Raw genomic sequence first — 14,974 nt, 5'->3', positions numbered from 1 at the left:
TATTTTGATTTGTATTTGCAAATTCCATTTGTTGTTTCGGCGATACAACTGGAAACAACGCGTCGGATACTCGGACCATTTGCGGCACGATCGTCATTACGGAATGGCAACGATGCAAGAACCGGGCTTTTGGCATTCGTCGTGCATTGTGGGCCCTGCAATAGTATTGCATCTATCCGGGGGTGCGGCAGATCTGAAAAGCAAACACTCTGCTCACGTAGGAGTTTGTGCACGGTTTCCCAGGAGGAAGGCTGCATACACAGTTTTTTCAAGTCTAAAACAATTAATGGAGCGTAGGAAGATAGTGCATAAAGATCTAAGCGAGCAAAAATTAAACGGGTGCGATCATACCAGCACTACTGCACCGGATCCCATCAAAACTCTGAAGTTAAGCGTGCTTGGGCGAGAGTAGTACTAGGATGGGTGACCTCCTGGGAGGTCCTCGTGTTGCACCCCAATTTTATTAATATTTTATTTTGATTTGTATTTGCAAATTCCATTTGTTGTTTCTGGGAGACAACTGGAAACAATGCGTCGGATACTCGGACCATTTGCGGCACGATCGTCATTACTGAATGGTAACGATGCAGGAACCGGGCATTCGGCATTCGTCGTGCATTGTGGGCCCCGCGATAGTATTGCATTTATCCGGTGGTGCGGCAGATCTGAAAAACAAACAATCCACTCACGTAGGAGCTTGTGCACGGTTACCAAGGGAGGAAGGCTGCATACACAGTTTTTTCAAATCTAAAACAATTAATGGGGGGGAGCAAGATAGAGCATAAAGATCTAAGAGAGCATGAATTAAACGGGTGCGATCATACCAGCACTAATGCACCGGATCCCATCAGAACTCCTAAGTTAAGTGTACTTGGGCGAGAGTAGTACTAGAATGGGTGACCTCCTTGGAAGTCCTCGTGTTGCACCCCAATTTTATTAATATTTTATTTTGATTTGTATTTGCAAATTCCATTTGTTGTTTCGGCGATACAACTGGAAACAACGCGTCGGATACTCGGACCATTTGCGGCACGATCGTCATTACGGAATGGCAACGATGCAAGAACCGGGCTTTTGGCATTCGTCGTGCATTGTGGGCCCCGCGATAGTATTGCATCTATCCGGGGGTGCGGCAGATCTGAAAAGCAAACACTCTGCTCACGTAGGAGCTTGTGCACTGTTACCAAGGGAAGAAGGCTGCATACACAGTTTTTTCAAGTCTAAAACAATTAATGGAGGGTAGGAAGATAGTGCATAAAGATCTAAGCGAGCAAAAATTAAACGGGTGCGATCATACCAGCACTACTGCACCGGATCCCATCAAAACTCTGAAGTTAAGCGTGCTTGGGCGAGAGTAGTACTAGGATGGGTGACCTACTGGGAGGTCCTCGTGTTGCACCCCAATTTTATTAATATTTTATTTCGATATCGTATTTGCAAATTCCATTTTTCGTTTCGGCGAGACAAACGCAAACAACGCGCCGGATACTCGGACCATTTGCGGCACGATCGTCATTACTGAATGGGAACCGTGCAAAAACCGGGCTTTTGGCATTCGTCGTGCATTGTGGGCCCCGCGATAGTATTGCATCTATCCGGGGGTGCGGCAGATCTGAAAAGCAAACACTCTGCTCACGTAGGAGCTTGTGCATACCAAGGGAGGAAGGCTGCATACACAGTTTTTTCAAGTCTAAAACAATTAATGGAGGGGAGCAAGATAGTGCATAAAGATCTAAGCGAGCATGAATTAAATGGGTGCGATCATACCAGCACTAATGCACCGGATCCCATCAGAACTCAGAAGTTAAGCGTGCTTGGGCGAGAGTAGTAGTAGGATGGGTGACCTCCTGGGAAGTCCCCGTGTTGCACCCCAATTTTATTAATATTTTATTTTGATTTGTATTTGCAAATTCCATTTGTTGTTTCTGGGAGACAACTGGAAACAATGCGTCGGATACTCGGACCATTTGCGGCACGATTGTCATTACTGAATGGCAACGATGCAGCAACCGGGCTTTCGGCATTCGTCGTGCATTGTGGGCCCCGCGATAGTATTGCATTTATCAGGTGGTAAGGCAGATCTGAAAAGCAAACAATCCGCTCACGTTGGAGCTTGTGCACGGTTACCAAGGGAGGAAGGCTGCATACACAGTTTTTTCAAATCTCAAACAATTAATGGAGGGGAGCAAGATAGTGCATAAAGATCTAAGCGAGCATGAATTAAACGGGTGCGAACATACCAGCCCTAATGCACCGGATCCCATCAGAACTCCGAAGTTAAGTGTGCTTGGGCGAGAGTAGTACTATAATGGGTGACCTCCTGAGAAGTCCTCGTGTTGCACCCCAATTTTATTAATATTTTATTTTGATTTGTATTTGCAAATTCCATTTGTTGTTTCGGCGATACAACTGGAAACAACGCGTCGGATACTCGGACCATTTGCGGCACGATCGTCATTACTGAATGGCAACGATGCAAGAACCGGGCTTTTGGCATTCGTCGTGCATTGTGGGCCCCGCGATAGTATTGCATCTATCCGGGGGTGCGGCAGATCTGAAAAGCAAACACTCTGCTCACGTAGGAGCTTGTGCACGGTTACCAAGGGAGGAAGGCTGCATACACAGTTTTTTCAAGTCTAAAACAATTAATGGAGAGGAGCAAGATAGTGCATAAAGATCTAAGCGAGCATGAATTAAACGGGTGCGATCATACTAGCACTAATGCACCGGATCCCATCAGATCTTCGAAGTTAAGCGTGCTTGGGCGATAGTAGTACTAGGATGGGTGACCTACTGGGAAGTCCTCGTGTTGCACCCCAATTTTATTAATTAATATTTTATTTTGATTTGTATTTGGAAATTCCATTTGTTGTTTCTGGGAGACAACTGGAAACAATGCGTCGGATACTCGGACCATTTGCGGCACGATCGTCATTACTGAATGGCAACGAAGCAGGAACTGGGCTTTCGGCATTCGTCGTGCATTGTGGGCCCCGCGAAAGTATTGCATTTATCCGGTGGTGCGGCAGATCTGAAAAGCAAACAATCCGCTCACGTAGAAGCTTGTGCACGGTTACCAAGGGAGGAAGTCTGCATACACAGTTTTTTCAAATCTAAAACAATTAATGGAGGGGAGCAAGATAGTGCATAAAGATCTAAGCGAGCATGAATTAAACGGGTGCGATCATACCAGCACTAATGCACTGGATCCCATCAGAACTCCGAAGTTAAGTGTGCTTGGGCGAGAGTAGTACTAGAATGGGTGACCTCCTGGGAAATCCTCGTGTTGCACCCCAATTTTATTAATATTTTATTTTGATTTGTATTTGCAAATTCCATTTGTTGTTTCGGCGATAAAACTGGAAACAATGCGTCGGATACTCGGACCATTTGCGGCACGATCGTCATTACTGAATGGCAACGATGCAAGAACCGGGCTTTCGGCATTCGTCATGCATTGTGGGCCCCGCGATAGTATTGCATCTATCCGGAGGTGCGGCAGATCTGAAAAGCAAACACTCCGCTCACGTAGGAGCTTGTGCACGGTTACCAAGGGAGGAAGGCTGCATACACATTTTTTTCAAATCCAAAACAATTAATAGAGGGGAGCAAGATAGTTCATAAAGATCTAAGCGAGCATGAATTAAACGGGTGCGATCATACCAGCACTAATGCACCGGATCCCAACAGAACTCCGAAGTTAAGTGTGCTTGGGCGAGAGTAGTACTAGGATGGGTGACCTCCTGGGAAGTCCTCGTGTTGCACCCCAATTTTATTAATATTTTATTTCGATATCGTATTTGCAAATTCCATTTGTCGTTTCGGCGAGACAAACGCAAACAACGCGCCGGATACTCGGACCATTTGCGGCACGATCGTCATTACAGAATGGGAACCGTGCAAAAACCGGGCTTTTGGCATTCGTCGTGCATTGTGGGCCCCGCGATAGTATTGCATCTATCAGGGGGTGCGGCAGATCTGAAAAACAAACAATCCGCTCACGTAGGAGCTTGTGCACGGTTACCATGGGAGGAAGTCTGCATACACAGTTTTTTCAAATCTAAAACAATTAGTGGAGGGGAGCAAGATAGTGCATAAAGATCTAAGCGAGCATGAATTAAACGGGTGCGATCATACCAGCACTAATGCACTGGATCCCATCAGAACTCCGAAGTTAAGTGTGCTTGGGCGAGAGTAGTACTAGAATGGGTGACCTCCTGGGAAATCGTCGTGTTGCACCCCAATTTTATTAATATTTTATTTTGATTTGTATTTGCAAATTCCATTTGTTGTTTCGGCGATACAACTGGAAACAACGCGTCGGATACTCGGACCATTTGCGGCACGATCGTCATTACTGAATGGCAACGATGCAAGAACCGGACTTTCGGCATTCGTCTTGCATTGTGGGCCCCGCGATAGTATTGCATCTATCCGGAGGTGCGGCAGATCTGAAAAGCAAACACTCCGCTCACGTAGGAGCTTCTGCACGGTTACCAAGGGAGGAAAGCTGCATACACATTTTTTCCAAATCCAAAACATTTAATGGAGGGGAGCAAGATAGTTCATAAAGATCTAAGCGAGCATGAATTAAACGGGTGCGATCATACCAGCACTAATGCACCGGATCCCATTAGAACTCCGAAGTTAAGTGTGCTTGGGCGAGAGTAGTACTTGGATGGGTGACCTCTTGGGAAGTCCTCGTGTTGCACCCCAATTTTATTAATATTTTATTTCGATATCGTATTTGCAAATTCCATTTGTCGTTTCGGCGAGACAAACGCAAACAACGCGCCGGATACTCGGACCATTTGCGGCACGATCGTCATTACTGAATGGGAACCGTGCAAAAACCGGGCTTTTGGCATTCGTCGTGCATTGTGGGCCCCGTGATAGTATTGCATCTATCCGGAGGTGCGGCAGATCTGAAAAGCAAACACTCTGCTCACGTAGGAGCTTGTGCACGGTTACCAAGGGAGGAAGGCTGCATACACAGTTTTTTCAAGTCTAAAACAATTAATGGAGGGGAGCAAGATAGTGCATAAAGATCTAAGCGAGCATGAATTAAATGGGTGCGATCTACCATTACTAATGCACCGGATCCCATTAGAACTCCGAAGTTAAGCGTGCTTGGGCGAGAGTAGTACTAGGATGGGTGACCTCCTGGGAAATCCTCGTGTTGCACCCCAATTTTATTAATATTTTATTTTGATTTGTATTTGCAAATTCCATTTGTTGTTTCTGGGAGACAACTGGAAACAATGCGTCGGATACTCGGACCATTTGCGGCACGATTGTCATTACTGAATGGCAACGATGCAGGAACCGGGCATTCGGCATTCGTCGTGCATTGTGGGCCCCGCGATAGTATTGCATTTATTCGGTGGTGCGGCAGATCTGAAAAGCAAACAATCCGCTCACGTTGGAACTTGTGCACGGTTACCAAGGGAGGAAGGCTGCATACACAGTTTTTTCAAATCTAAAACAATTAATGGAGGGGCGCAAGATAGTGCATAAAGATCTAAGCGAGCATGAATTAAACGGGTGCGATCATACCAGCACTAATGCACCGGATCCCATCAGAACTCCGAAGTTAAGTGTGCTTGGGCGAGAGTAGTACTAGAATGGGTGACCTCCTGGGAAGTCCTTGTGTTGCACCCCAATTTTATTAATATTTTATTTTGATTTGTTTTTGCAAATTCCATTTGTTGTTTCGGCGATACAACTGGAAACAACGCGTCGGATACTCGGACCATTTGCGGCACGATCGTCATTACTGAATGGCAACGATGCAAAAACCGGGCTTTTGGCATTCGTCGTGCATTGTGGGCCCCGCGATAGTATTGCATCTATCCGGGGGTGCGGCAGATATGAAAAGCAAACACTCTACTCACGTAGGAGCTTGTGCACGGTTTCCAAGGGAGGAAGGCTGCATACACAGTTTTTTCAAGTCTAAAACAATTAATGGAGGGGAGCAAGATAGTGCATAACGATCTAAGCGAGCATGAATTAAACGGGTGCGATCATACCAGCACTAATGCACCGGATCCCATCAGAACTCCGAAGTTAAGTGTGCTTGGGCGAGAGTAGTACAAGGATGGATGACCTCCTGGGAAGTCCTCGTGTTGCACCCCAATTTTATTAATATTTTATTTTGATTTGTATTTGCAAATTCCATTTGTTGTTTCTGGGAGACAACTGGAAACAATGCGTCGGATACTCTGACCATTTGCGGCACGATCGTCATTTCTGAATGGCAACGATGCAGGAACCGGGCTTTCGGCATTCGTCGTGCATTGTGGGCCCCGCGATAGTATGGCATTTATCCGATGGTGCGGCAGATCTAAAAAGCAAACAATCCGCTCACGTAGGAGCTTGTGCAATGTTACCAAGGGAGGAAGGCTGCATACACAGTTTTTTCAAATCTAAAACAATTAATGGAGGGGAGCAAGATAGTGCATAAAGATCTAAGCGAGCATGAATTAAACGGGTTCGATCATACCAGCACTAATGCACCGGATCCCATCAGAACTCCGAAGTTAAGTGTGCTTGGGCGAGAGTAGTACTAGATTGGGTGACCTCCTGAGAAATCCTCGTGTTGCACCCCAATTTTATTAATATTTTATTTTGATTTGTATTTGCAAATTTCATTTGTTGTTTCGGCGATACAACTGGAAACAACGCGTCAGATACTCGGACCATTTGCGGCACGATCGTCATTACTGAAAGGCAACGATGCAAGAACCGGGCTTTCGGCATTCGTCATGTATTGTGGGCCCCGCGATAGTATTGCATCTATCCGGAGGTGCGACAGATATGAAAAGCAAACACTCTGCTCACGTAGGAGCTTGTGCACGGTTACCAAGGGTGGAAGGCTGCATACACATTTTTTTCAAATCTAAAACAATTAATGGAGGGGAGCAAGATAGGGCATAAATATCTAAGCGAGCATGAATTAAACGGGTGCGATCATACCAGCACTAATGCACCGGATCCCAGCAGAACCCCGAAGTTAAGTGTGCTTGGGCGAGAGTAGTACTAGGATGGGTGACCTCCTGGGAAGTTCTCCTGTTGCACCCCAATTTTATTAATATTTTATTTCGATTTGTATTTGCAAATTCCATTTGTTGTTTCGGCGATACAACTGGAAACAAAGCGTCGGATACTCGGACCATTTGCGGCACGATCGTCATTACTGAATGGCAACGATGCAAGAACCGGGCTTTCGGCATTCGTCATGCATTGTGGGGCTCGCGATAGTATTGCATCTATCCGTAGGTGCGGCAGATCTGAAAAGCAAACACTCCGCTCACGTAGGAGCTTGTGCACGGTTACCAAGGGAGGAAAGCGGCATACACATTTTTTCCAAATCCAAAACATTTAATGGAGGGGAGCAGGATAGTTCATAAAGATCTAAGCGAGCATGAATTAAACGGGTGCGATCATACCAGCACTAATGCACCGGATCCCATCAGAACTCCGAAGTTAAGTGTGCTTGGGCGAGAGTGGTACTAGGATGGGTGACCTCCTGGGAAGTCCTCGTGTTGCACCCCAATTTTATTAATATTTTATTTCGATATCGTATTTGCAAATTCCATTTGTCGTTTCGGCGAGACAAACGCAAACAACGCGCCGGATACTCGGACCATTTGCGGCACGATCGTCATTACTGAATGGGAACCGTGCAAAAACCGGGCTTTTGGCATTCGTCGTGCATTGTGGGCCCCGCGATAGTATTGCATCTATCCGGGGGTGCGGCAGATCTGAAAAGCAAACACTCTGCTCACGTAGGAGCTTGTGCATACCAAGGGAGGAAGGCTGCATACACAGTTTTTTCAAGTCTAAAACAATTAATGGAGGGGAGCAAGATAGTGCATAAAGATCTAAGCGAGCATGAATTAAATGGGTGCGATCATACCAGCACTAATGCACCGGATCCCATCAGAACTCCGAAGTTAAGCGTGCTTGGGCGAGAGTAGTAGTAGGATGGGTGACCTCCTGGGAAGTCCCCGTGTTGCACCCCAATTTTATTAATATTTTATTTTGATTTGTATTTGCAAATTCCATTTGTTGTTTCTGGGAGACAACTGGAAACAATACGTCGGATACTCGGACCATTTGCGGCACGATTGTCATTACTGAATGGCAACGATGCAGCAACCGGGCTTTCGGCATTCGTCGTGCATTGTGGGCCCCGCGATAGTATTGCATTTATCAGGTGGTGCGGCAGATCTGAAAAGCAAACAATCCGCTCACGTTGGAGCTTGTGCACGGTTACCAAGGGAGGAAGGCTGCATACACAGTTTTTTCAAATCTCAAACAATTAATGGAGGGGAGCAAGATAGTGCATAAAGATCTAAGCGAGCATGAATTAAATGGGTGCGATCATACCAGCACTAATGCACCGGATCCCATCAGAACTCCGAAGTTAAGTGTGCTTGGGTGTGAGTAGTACTAGAATGGGTGACCTCCTGGGAAGTCCATGTGTTGCACCCCAATTTTATTAATATTTTATTTTGATTTGTATTTGCAAATTCCATTTGTTGTTTCGGCGATACAACTGGAAACAACGCGTCGGATATTCGGACCATTTGCGGCACGATCGTCATTACTGAATGGCAACGATGCAAGAACCGGGCTTTTGGCATTCGTCGTGCATTGTGGGCCCCGCGATAGTATTGCATCTATCCGGGGGTGCGGCAGATATGAAAAGCAAACACTCTGCTCACGTAGGAGCTTGTGCACGGTTTCCAAGGGAGGAAGGCTGCATACACAGTTTTTTCAAGTCTAAAACAATTAATGGAGGGGAGCAAGATAGTGCATAACGATCTAAGCGAGAATGAATTAAACGGGTGCGATCATACCAGCACTAATGCACCGGATCCCATCAGAACTCCGAAGTTAAGTGTGCTTGGGCGAGAGTAGTACTAGGATGGGTGACCTCCTGGGAAGTCCTCGTGTTGCACCCCAATTTTATTAATATTTTATTTTGATTTGTATTTGCAAATTCCATTTGTTGTTTCTGGGAGACAACTGGAAACAATGCGTCGGATACTCAGACCATATGCGGCACGATCGTCATTACTGAATGGCAACGATGCAGGAACCGGGCTTTCGGCATTCGTCGTGCATTGTGGGCCCCGCGATAGTATTTCATCTATCCGGGGGTGCGGCAGATCTGAAAAGCAAACACTCTGCTCACGTAGGATCTTGTGCACGGTTACCAAGGGAGGAAGGCTGCATACACAGTTTTTTCAAGTCTAAAACAATTAATGGAGGGGAGCAAGATAGTGCATAAAGATCTAAGCGAGCATGAATTAAACGGGTGCGATCATACCAGCACTAATGCACCGGATCCCATCAAAACTCCTAAGTTAAGCGTGCTTGGGCGAGAGTAGTAGTAGGATGGGTGACCTCCTGGGAAGTCCTCGTGTTGCACCTCAATTTTATTAATATTTTATTTTGATTTGTATTTGCAAATTCCATTTGTTGTTTCTGGGAGACAACTGGAAACAATGTCTCGGATACTCGGACCATTTGCGGCACGATCGTCATTACTGAATGGCAACGATGCAGGAACCGGGCTTTCGGCATTCGTCGTGCATTGTGGGCCCCCGATAGTATTGCATTTATCCAGTGGTGCGGCAGATCTGAAAAGCAAACAATCCGCTCACGTAGGAGCTTGTGCACGGTTTCCAAGGGAGGAAGGATGCATACACAGTTTTTTCAAATCTAAAACAATTAATGGAGGGGAGCAAGATAGTGCATAAAGATCTAAGCGAGCATGAATTAAACGGGTGCGATAATACCAGCACTAATGCACAGGATCCCATCAGAACTCCGAAGTTAAGTGTGCTTGGGCGGGAGTAGTACTAGAATGGGTGACCTCCTGGGAAGTCCTCGTGTTGCACCCCAATTTTATTAATATTTTATTTTGATTTGTATTTGCAAATTCCATTTGTTGTTTCGGCGATACAAATGGAAACAACGCGTCGGATACGCGGACCATTTGCGGCACGATCGTCATTACTGAATGGCAACGATGCAAAAACTGGAGTTTCGGCATTTTTCGTGCATTGTGGGCCCCGCGATAGTATTGCATCTATCGGGGGGTGCGGCAGATCTGAAAAGCAAACACTCTGCTCACGTAGGAGCTTGTGCACGGTTACCAAGGGAGGAAGGCTGCATACACATTTTTTTCAAATCTAAAACAATTAATGGCGGGGAGCAAGATAGTGCATAAAGATCTAAGCGAGCATGAATTAAACGGGTGCGATCATACCAGCACTAATGCACCGGATCCCATCAGAAATCCGAAGTTAAGTGTGCTTGGGCGAGAGTAGTACTAGGATGGGTGACCTCCTGGGAAGTCCTCGTGTTGCACCCCAATTTTATTAATATTTTATTTCGAAATCGTATTTGCAAATTCCATTTGTCGTTTCGGCGAGACAAACGCAAACAACGCACCGGATACTCGGACCATTTGCGGCACGATCGTCATTACTGAATGGGAACCGTGCAAAAACCGGGCTTTTGGCATTCGTCGTGCATTGTGGGCCCCGCGATAGTATTGCATCTATCCGGGGGTGCGGCAGATCTGAAAAGCAAACACACTGCTCACGTAGGATCTTGTGCACGGTTACCAAGGGAGGAAGGCTGCATACACAGTTTTTTCAAGTCTTAAACAATTAATGGAGGGGAGCAAGATAGTGCATAAAAATCTAAGCGAGCATGAATTAAACGGGTGCGATCATACAAGCACTAGTGCACCGGATCCCATCAGAACTTCGAAGTTAAGCGTGCTTGGGCGAGAGTAGTACTAGCCTGGGTGACCTCCTGGGAATTCCTCGTGTTGCACCCCAATTTTATTAATATTTTATTTTGATTTGTATTTGCAAATTCCATTTGTTGTTTCTGGGAGACAACTGGAAACAATGCGTCGGATACTCGGACAATTTGCGGCACGATCGTCATTACTGAATGGCAACGATGCAGGAACCGGGATTTCGGCATTCGTCGTGCATTGTGGGCCCCGCGATAGTATTGCATTTATCCGGTGGTGCGGCAGATCTGAAAAGCAAACAATCCGCTCAAGTAGGAGCTTGTGCACGGTTACCAAGGGAGGAAGGCTGCATACACAGTTTTTTCAAATCTAAAACAATTAATGGAGGGGAGCAAGATAGTGCATAAAGATCTAAGCGAGCATGAATTAAACGGGTGCGATCATACCAGCACTAATGCACCGGATCCCATCAGAACTCCGAAGTTAAGTGTGCTTGGGCGAGAGTAGTACTAGAATGGGTGACCTCCTTGGAAGTCCTCGTGTTGCACCCCAATTTTATTAATATTTTATTTTGATTTGTATTTGCAAATTCCATTTGTTGTTTCGGCGATACAACTGGAAACAACGCGTCGGATACTCGGACCATTTGCGGCACGATCGTCATTACGGAATGGCAACGATGCAAGAACCGGGCTTTTGGCATTCGTCGTGCATTGTGGGCCCTGCAATAGTATTGCATCTATCCGGGGGTGCGGCAGATCTGAAAAGCAAACACTCTGCTCACGTAGGAGTTTGTGCACGGTTACCCAGGGAGGAAGGCTGCATACACAGTTTTTTCAAGTCTAAAACAATTAATGGAGCATAGGAAGATAGTGCATAAAGATCTAAGCGAGCAAAAATTAAACGGGTGCGATCATACCAGCACTACTGCACCGGATCCCATCAAAACTCCGAAGTTAAGCGTGCTTGGGCGAGAGTAGTACTAGCATGGGTGACCTCCTGGGAGGTCCTCGTGTTGCACCCCAATTTTATTAATATTTTATTTTGATTTGTATTTGCAAATTCCATTTGTTGTTTCTGGGAGACAACTGGAAACAATGCGTCGGATACTCGGACCATTTGCGGCACGATCGTCATTACTGAATGGTAACGATGCAGGAACCGGGCTTTCGGCATTCGTCGTGCATTGTGGGCCCCGCGATAGTATTGCATTTATCCGGTGGTGCGGCAGATCTGAAAAACAAACAATCCGCTCACGTAGGAGCTTGTGCACGGTTACCAAGGGAGGAAGGCTGCATACACAGTTTTTTCAAATCTAAAACAATTAATGGGGGGGAGCAAGATAGAGCATAAAGATCTAAGAGAGCATGAATTAAACGGGTGCGATCATACCAGCACTAATGCACCGGATCCCATCAGAACTCCTAAGTTAAGTGTGCTTGGGCGAGAGTAGTACTAGAATGGGTGACCTCCTTGGAAGTCCTCGTGTTGCACCCCAATTTTATTAATATTTTATTTTGATTTGTATTTGCAAATTCCATTTGTTGTTTCGGCGATACAACTGGAAACAACGCGTCGGATACTCGGACCATTTGCGGCACGATCGTCATTACGGAATGGCAACGATGCAAGAACCGGGCTTTTGGCATTCGTCGTGCATTGTGGGCCCCGCGATAGTATTGCATCTATCCGGGGGTGCGGCAGATCTGAAAAGCAAACACTCTGCTCACGTAGGAGCTTGTGCACGGTTACCAAGGGAAGAAGGCTGCATACACAGTTTTTTCAAGTCTAAAACAATTAATGGAGGGTAGGAAGATAGTGCATAAAGATCTAAGCGAGCAAAAATTAAACGGGTGCGATCATACCAGCACTACTGCACCGGATCCCATCAAAACTCTGAAGTTAAGCGTGCTTGGGCAAGAGTAGTACTAGGATGGGTGACCTACTGGGAGGTCCTCGTGTTGCACCCCAATTTTATTAATATTTTATTTTGATTTGTATTTGCAAATTCCATTTGTTGTTTCTGGGAGACAACTGGAAACAATGCGTCGGATACTCGGACCATTTGCGGCACGATCGTCATTACTGAATGGCAACGATGCAGGAACCGGGCTTTCGGCATTCGTCGTGCATTGTGGGCCCCGCGATAGTATTGCATTTATCCGGTGGTGCGGCAGATCTGAAAAGCAAACAATCCGCTCACGTAGGAGCTTGTGCACGGTTACCAAGGGAGGAAGGCAGCATACACAGTTTTTTCAAATCTAAAACAATTAATGGGGGGGAGCAAAATAGTGCATAAAGATCTAAGCGAGCATGAATTAAACGTGTGCGATCATACCAGCACTAATGCACCGGATCCCATCAGAACTCCGAAGTTAAGTGTGCTTGGGCGAGAGTAGTACTAGAATGGGTGACCTCCTTGGAAGTCCTCGTGTTGCACCCCAATTTTATTAATATTTTATTTTGATTTGTATTTGCAAATTCCATTTGTTGTTTCGGCGATACAACTGGAAACAACGCGTCGGATACTCAGACCATTTGCGGCACGATCGTCATTACGGAATGGCAACGATGCAAGAACCGGGCTTTTGGCATTCGTCGTGCATTGTGGGCCCCGCAATAGTATTGCATCTATCCGGGGGTGCGGCAGATCTGAAAAGCAAACACTCTGCTCACGTAGGAGTTTGTGCACGGTTACCCAGGGAGGAAGGCTGCATACACAGTTTTTTCAAGTCTAAAACAATTAATGGAGCGTAGGAAGATAGTGCATAAAGATCTAAGCGAGCAAAAATTAAACGGGTGCGATCATACCAGCACTACTGCACCGGATCCCATCAAAACTCCGAAGTTAAGCGTGCTTGGGCGAGAGTAGTACTAGGATGGTTGACCTCCTGGGAGGTCCTCGTGTTGCACCCCAATTTTATGAATATTTTATTTTGATTTGTATTTGCAAATTCCATTTGTTGTTTCTGGGAGACAACTGGAAACAATGCGTCGGATACTCGGACCATTTGCGGCACGATCGTCATTACTGAATGGCAACGATGCAGGAACCGGGCTTTCGGCATTCGTCGTGCATTGTGGGCCCCGCGATAGTATTGCATTTATCCGGTGGTGCGGCAGATCTGAAAAGCAAACAATCCGCTCACGTAGGAGCTTGTGCACGGTTACCAAGGGAGGAAGGCAGCATACACAGTTTTTTCAAATCTAAAACAATTAATGGGGGGGAGCAAAATAGTGCATAAAGATCTAAGCGAGCATGAATTAAACGTGTGCGATCATACCAGAACTAATGCACCGGATCCCATCAGAACTCCGAAGTTAAGTGTGCTTGGGCGAGAGTAGTACTAGAATGGGTGACCTCCTTGGAAGTCCTCGTGTTGCACCCCAATTTTATTAATATTTTATTTTGATTTGTATTTGCAAATTCCATTTGTTGTTTCGGCGATACAACTGGAAACAACGCGTCGGATACTCGGACCATTTGCGGCACGATCGTCATTACGGAATGGCAACGATAAAAGAACCGGGCTTTTGGCATTCGTCGTGCATTGTGGGCCCCGCGATAGTATTGCATCTATCCGGGGGTGCGGCAGATCTGAAAAACAAACACACTGCTCACGTAGGATCTTGTGCACGGTTACCAAGGGAGGAAGGCTGCATACACAGTTTTTTCAAGTCTAAAACAATTAATGGAGGGGAGCAAGATAGTGCATAAAAATCTAAGCGAGCATGAATTAAACGGGTGCGATCATACAAGCACTAGTGCACCGGATCCCATCAGAACTTCGAAGTTAAGCGTGCTTGGGCGAGAGTAGTACTAGCCTGGGTGACCTCCTGGGAATTCCTCGTGTTGCACCCCAATTTTATTAATATTTTATTTTGATTTGTATTTGCAAATTCCATTTGTTGTTTCTGGGAGACAACTGGAAACAATGCGTCGGATACTCGGACCATTTGCGGCACGATCGTCATTACTGAATGGCAACGATGCAGGAACCGGGATTTCGGCATTCGTCGTGCATTGTGGGCCCCGCGATAGTATTGCATTTATCCGGTGGTGCGGCAGATCTGAAAAGCAAACAATCCGCTCAAGTAGGAGCTTGGGCACGGTTACCAAGGGAGGAAGGCTGCATACACAGTTTTTTCAAATCTAAAACAATTAATGGAGGGGAGCAAGATAGTGCATAA

General features: G+C 46.1%; 24 non-coding genes and 7 pseudogenes across 24 annotated transcripts; all 31 read left to right on the top strand.

The window, feature by feature from the left end:
• Nucleotides 1-337: 337 nt before the first annotated feature.
• LOC148800074 (5S ribosomal RNA) lies at nt 338-456 on the top strand. Its single transcript, XR_016069524.1, has one exon. It is a non-coding gene; the product is annotated as a 5S ribosomal RNA (ribosomal RNA).
• A 354-nt stretch (nt 457-810) lies between these two features.
• Nucleotides 811-929, top strand: LOC148800073 (5S ribosomal RNA; annotated as a pseudogene).
• Nucleotides 930-1,283: 354 nt separating this feature from the next.
• Nucleotides 1,284-1,402, top strand: LOC148800072 (5S ribosomal RNA). The gene has a single exon (XR_016070413.1). It is a non-coding gene; the product is annotated as a 5S ribosomal RNA (ribosomal RNA).
• Nucleotides 1,403-1,753: 351 nt separating this feature from the next.
• LOC148800071 (5S ribosomal RNA) lies at nt 1,754-1,872 on the top strand. Its single transcript, XR_016074500.1, has one exon. It is a non-coding gene; the product is annotated as a 5S ribosomal RNA (ribosomal RNA).
• A 354-nt stretch (nt 1,873-2,226) lies between these two features.
• LOC148800070 (5S ribosomal RNA) lies at nt 2,227-2,345 on the top strand. Its single transcript, XR_016069374.1, has one exon. It is a non-coding gene; the product is annotated as a 5S ribosomal RNA (ribosomal RNA).
• A 354-nt stretch (nt 2,346-2,699) lies between these two features.
• LOC148800069 (5S ribosomal RNA) lies at nt 2,700-2,818 on the top strand. The gene has a single exon (XR_016070701.1). It is a non-coding gene; the product is annotated as a 5S ribosomal RNA (ribosomal RNA).
• Nucleotides 2,819-3,176: 358 nt separating this feature from the next.
• LOC148800068 (5S ribosomal RNA) lies at nt 3,177-3,295 on the top strand. Its single transcript, XR_016073111.1, has one exon. It is a non-coding gene; the product is annotated as a 5S ribosomal RNA (ribosomal RNA).
• Nucleotides 3,296-3,649: 354 nt separating this feature from the next.
• Nucleotides 3,650-3,768, top strand: LOC148800067 (5S ribosomal RNA). The gene has a single exon (XR_016073029.1). It is a non-coding gene; the product is annotated as a 5S ribosomal RNA (ribosomal RNA).
• Nucleotides 3,769-4,123: 355 nt separating this feature from the next.
• On the top strand, nt 4,124-4,242 carry LOC148800066 (5S ribosomal RNA). The gene has a single exon (XR_016075072.1). It is a non-coding gene; the product is annotated as a 5S ribosomal RNA (ribosomal RNA).
• A 354-nt stretch (nt 4,243-4,596) lies between these two features.
• Nucleotides 4,597-4,715, top strand: LOC148800065 (5S ribosomal RNA). Its single transcript, XR_016071765.1, has one exon. It is a non-coding gene; the product is annotated as a 5S ribosomal RNA (ribosomal RNA).
• A 355-nt stretch (nt 4,716-5,070) lies between these two features.
• On the top strand, nt 5,071-5,188 carry LOC148800064 (5S ribosomal RNA; annotated as a pseudogene).
• Nucleotides 5,189-5,542: 354 nt separating this feature from the next.
• LOC148800063 (5S ribosomal RNA) lies at nt 5,543-5,661 on the top strand. The gene has a single exon (XR_016072623.1). It is a non-coding gene; the product is annotated as a 5S ribosomal RNA (ribosomal RNA).
• Nucleotides 5,662-6,015: 354 nt separating this feature from the next.
• Nucleotides 6,016-6,134, top strand: LOC148800062 (5S ribosomal RNA). Its single transcript, XR_016074976.1, has one exon. It is a non-coding gene; the product is annotated as a 5S ribosomal RNA (ribosomal RNA).
• Nucleotides 6,135-6,488: 354 nt separating this feature from the next.
• Nucleotides 6,489-6,607, top strand: LOC148800061 (5S ribosomal RNA). The gene has a single exon (XR_016069222.1). It is a non-coding gene; the product is annotated as a 5S ribosomal RNA (ribosomal RNA).
• A 354-nt stretch (nt 6,608-6,961) lies between these two features.
• On the top strand, nt 6,962-7,080 carry LOC148800060 (5S ribosomal RNA; annotated as a pseudogene).
• A 354-nt stretch (nt 7,081-7,434) lies between these two features.
• LOC148800059 (5S ribosomal RNA) lies at nt 7,435-7,553 on the top strand. Its single transcript, XR_016072373.1, has one exon. It is a non-coding gene; the product is annotated as a 5S ribosomal RNA (ribosomal RNA).
• A 351-nt stretch (nt 7,554-7,904) lies between these two features.
• Nucleotides 7,905-8,023, top strand: LOC148800058 (5S ribosomal RNA). The gene has a single exon (XR_016071500.1). It is a non-coding gene; the product is annotated as a 5S ribosomal RNA (ribosomal RNA).
• A 354-nt stretch (nt 8,024-8,377) lies between these two features.
• LOC148800057 (5S ribosomal RNA) lies at nt 8,378-8,496 on the top strand. Its single transcript, XR_016074521.1, has one exon. It is a non-coding gene; the product is annotated as a 5S ribosomal RNA (ribosomal RNA).
• A 354-nt stretch (nt 8,497-8,850) lies between these two features.
• LOC148800056 (5S ribosomal RNA) lies at nt 8,851-8,969 on the top strand. Its single transcript, XR_016070868.1, has one exon. It is a non-coding gene; the product is annotated as a 5S ribosomal RNA (ribosomal RNA).
• Nucleotides 8,970-9,323: 354 nt separating this feature from the next.
• Nucleotides 9,324-9,442, top strand: LOC148800055 (5S ribosomal RNA; annotated as a pseudogene).
• Nucleotides 9,443-9,795: 353 nt separating this feature from the next.
• LOC148800054 (5S ribosomal RNA) lies at nt 9,796-9,914 on the top strand. Its single transcript, XR_016075822.1, has one exon. It is a non-coding gene; the product is annotated as a 5S ribosomal RNA (ribosomal RNA).
• Nucleotides 9,915-10,268: 354 nt separating this feature from the next.
• Nucleotides 10,269-10,387, top strand: LOC148800053 (5S ribosomal RNA). Its single transcript, XR_016073493.1, has one exon. It is a non-coding gene; the product is annotated as a 5S ribosomal RNA (ribosomal RNA).
• Nucleotides 10,388-10,742: 355 nt separating this feature from the next.
• On the top strand, nt 10,743-10,861 carry LOC148800052 (5S ribosomal RNA; annotated as a pseudogene).
• Nucleotides 10,862-11,215: 354 nt separating this feature from the next.
• LOC148800051 (5S ribosomal RNA) lies at nt 11,216-11,334 on the top strand. Its single transcript, XR_016073586.1, has one exon. It is a non-coding gene; the product is annotated as a 5S ribosomal RNA (ribosomal RNA).
• A 354-nt stretch (nt 11,335-11,688) lies between these two features.
• LOC148800050 (5S ribosomal RNA) lies at nt 11,689-11,807 on the top strand. Its single transcript, XR_016069478.1, has one exon. It is a non-coding gene; the product is annotated as a 5S ribosomal RNA (ribosomal RNA).
• Nucleotides 11,808-12,161: 354 nt separating this feature from the next.
• Nucleotides 12,162-12,280, top strand: LOC148800049 (5S ribosomal RNA). Its single transcript, XR_016069756.1, has one exon. It is a non-coding gene; the product is annotated as a 5S ribosomal RNA (ribosomal RNA).
• A 354-nt stretch (nt 12,281-12,634) lies between these two features.
• LOC148800048 (5S ribosomal RNA) lies at nt 12,635-12,753 on the top strand (annotated as a pseudogene).
• A 354-nt stretch (nt 12,754-13,107) lies between these two features.
• Nucleotides 13,108-13,226, top strand: LOC148800047 (5S ribosomal RNA). Its single transcript, XR_016075609.1, has one exon. It is a non-coding gene; the product is annotated as a 5S ribosomal RNA (ribosomal RNA).
• Nucleotides 13,227-13,580: 354 nt separating this feature from the next.
• LOC148800046 (5S ribosomal RNA) lies at nt 13,581-13,699 on the top strand. The gene has a single exon (XR_016069537.1). It is a non-coding gene; the product is annotated as a 5S ribosomal RNA (ribosomal RNA).
• A 354-nt stretch (nt 13,700-14,053) lies between these two features.
• Nucleotides 14,054-14,172, top strand: LOC148800045 (5S ribosomal RNA). Its single transcript, XR_016070266.1, has one exon. It is a non-coding gene; the product is annotated as a 5S ribosomal RNA (ribosomal RNA).
• Nucleotides 14,173-14,526: 354 nt separating this feature from the next.
• On the top strand, nt 14,527-14,645 carry LOC148800044 (5S ribosomal RNA; annotated as a pseudogene).
• The last annotated feature ends 329 nt before the right edge of the window (nt 14,646-14,974 follow it).

The sequence above is a fragment of the Nelumbo nucifera genome, chromosome 4 (assembly GCF_055504915.1).
Source record: "Nelumbo nucifera cultivar China Antique chromosome 4, China Antique-T2T, whole genome shotgun sequence".
NCBI lineage: Eukaryota > Viridiplantae > Streptophyta > Magnoliopsida > Proteales > Nelumbonaceae > Nelumbo > Nelumbo nucifera.
This window is presented reverse-complemented; position numbering and strand designations above follow the sequence as displayed.